The following is a 2,571-nucleotide window of genomic DNA, read 5'->3' as shown; positions in this document are numbered from 1 at the left end:
AGAATACCCCTTCATATACTCCAACACCTCAGCATAAATGAAAATGGGATCTCAATGGGTTCAAGAGTGATGATGGTTTTATTGTTCGGGGACTCGGGTGCTGGACACACAATACGCCACAATACATAGCACAATATTTGAACACAAGATTTCCAATGCACTATATCAGTATATTGTACATAAATTTTCCACATGCACATGCAGGAACTGGAAGTGATACTAGTATGAGTAAGAGTTTTTCCTAGCATATTATAGTCGATTTTTTGCCAACCAATGTTTTATTTGACAGCTGTGTTTCTTTTTTTCATGATTGTGTAGGTTCTACCCGTTGCAGTTTTTGGTTCTACGGAAAGAAGTATATCAGAAATGTCTAAAATGCAGTGATCTTCAATGTCAGGAAAAAAGAAACTATTTGCGGGTCCATTTGGATGAAGAAAATTCACTTTCACTTCATGAGTGTCCTGAAAGGCTTCCATGATGCAGGCAAGCCACCATTTTCCATCATAGTGCACTGTGACATAACCTGAGAGTTTCCCGTTAAAAGTTGGTGTTGATTTTGAAATAGCTGACTCGATATGGTGTTCCTCGATTAGGCTGAATTCGCGTACTTGAAGAGCAGTTTCAGAAATAGGGATGAAAGCATGAAGTTTTTGAGTTCCAGCTATGGTTTTGGCCATTTTTAACCTTTCTTCCAGATTTCGTTCTTCCTCCTCATACGCCTCTTGGATCCCGTAACCGAACTTCATTTCATTCAAACCATTTTCAGCAAAGGCGAAAAGATCTTTTGGAGAAATAATTTGACTGTCGTAATGTCTCCGCAGGCTCTCGCGTGTTGGTTCTCATTTGACTGTACCTCTCACGCCATCTGAAGGGTCCTTGCCATGACTTGTGGCAAAAAATGCCATTCTGTGTCAATACCATACTCTGCTTTGTGACGACAGAGGTTTATGAAGGCTTTGCAAGTCTTCTATTGGCCAGCGCAACCGTCTTAGAAATAGCAAAGTTTCTTTACATTTCCAAAGCTAGATTTCAAGTGTTCAATGAGCATTCTTTGGAAGAGGTGGACTGAGACAACGTCGTGAGTATTGCATTCTGATATAATCGTGAACGAATCCATGTTTAATTTGCCATCGTCCGATTTGAAATAGTAAACCCAGGGGTGAATTGTTGCTTCAGAGCAGTTCCAATGGAATCCTTGGGCCGCATCCTGTACGACAAACAAATAGTTCTCTGAGAAGTCTCCAGTAATGACAAAGTTTTTTTCTGCACAAAGTACAAAGTCTGTCATCTTTTTTCACCTTTTGAAGAAAAGTTCATCAACATATTTGACACATTGCGAAGATCTTTTCGTTGTTTCATTTTATGGCAGCTGAACGGATCGCAACAGTATTTTCGGAACTCCTTTCGATCTTCAGTCGCCATGCTTACTGCGAAAAATGCAAAAGCTGAGATTAGCTCATTTATAACTTAATTTGATAATGGTTAGACAAAAAAAATGTACACTTAAAAATCAATAGACACAATAGGCAGAATAATTTTTCACAAATGATGCAATACTGTAGATATGATATGATATGATATGATATGATATGATATGATATGATATGATATGATATGATATGATATGATATGATATGATATGATATGATATGATATGATATGATATGATATGATATGATATGATAGATATATATATATATATATATATATATATATATATATATATATATAATAGTCTAGAGATGATGATTGTCAATTTCAGACATGAAGTCACCTGCCAGCAGGTGACGTCATTGGACCGATGACGGCAAACGTCGCCCAATGTCGAATGAAGAATTAGTGATATGTGGACCCCGAACAATAAAACCATCATCACACTTGAACCCATTGAGATCCCATTTTCATTTATGCTGAGGTGTTGGAGTATCTGAAGGGGTATTCTCACAAAAAATAATCGGGACCATCGGTTTGGCTGGGGAGCGGGGGCCCAAGGTCAAAGGGCGCCCCCAAACTATAACTTTTTGAATTACTGTTTCGGAGCGATTTTACTTTACGCGATTCGAAAGATCTCGCTTTTATGAGCATTTTGATACCAAGATCAGCCAAACAGGACCACTACCACCTGTGATATGGCCTCTGGAAGATTGTGGGGCAGCCGGGGGCGCCCAAATTTGGGGGGCCCCTAAAATGGGCCCCGATGGGCCCACAGGTCTAAAAGTTGGTATTTTGAGTTTTTTCACCCAAGTGAATAAATGACCAACATATGGGGAGAAATGAGGTATTAGTGTCGGGAGGGTGTGTACACTTGACATGGAATGCCCCAAAAGCAGTATTTTCATTTTGTATTTCAGATACAATTTTCTGTGAGAGAAAATAATAATGTATTAATTAAGTTATTTAATTATTAAATGAGTCGATGCTTAAAAGAAACTGAAAATAGGAAAATAAAAATCTTACCTCAACAGATAACAGGTTTGAATCCAGTTCATCAACTTGGAGGTTTAGTTCCATACAAATAGTCGATCTACAAGCAAGCTCATCCCACTCAAGCGCAGTACAGCACTCCATTGT

Source organism: Eptatretus burgeri, chromosome 18, assembly GCF_056783735.1.
Source record: "Eptatretus burgeri isolate ZD-2024b chromosome 18, Ebu_testis_v1, whole genome shotgun sequence".
NCBI classification, from domain to species: Eukaryota; Metazoa; Chordata; class Myxini; order Myxiniformes; family Myxinidae; genus Eptatretus; species Eptatretus burgeri.
The sequence above is the reverse complement of the archived record's forward strand: the minus strand, read 5'-3'. Positions refer to the sequence as shown.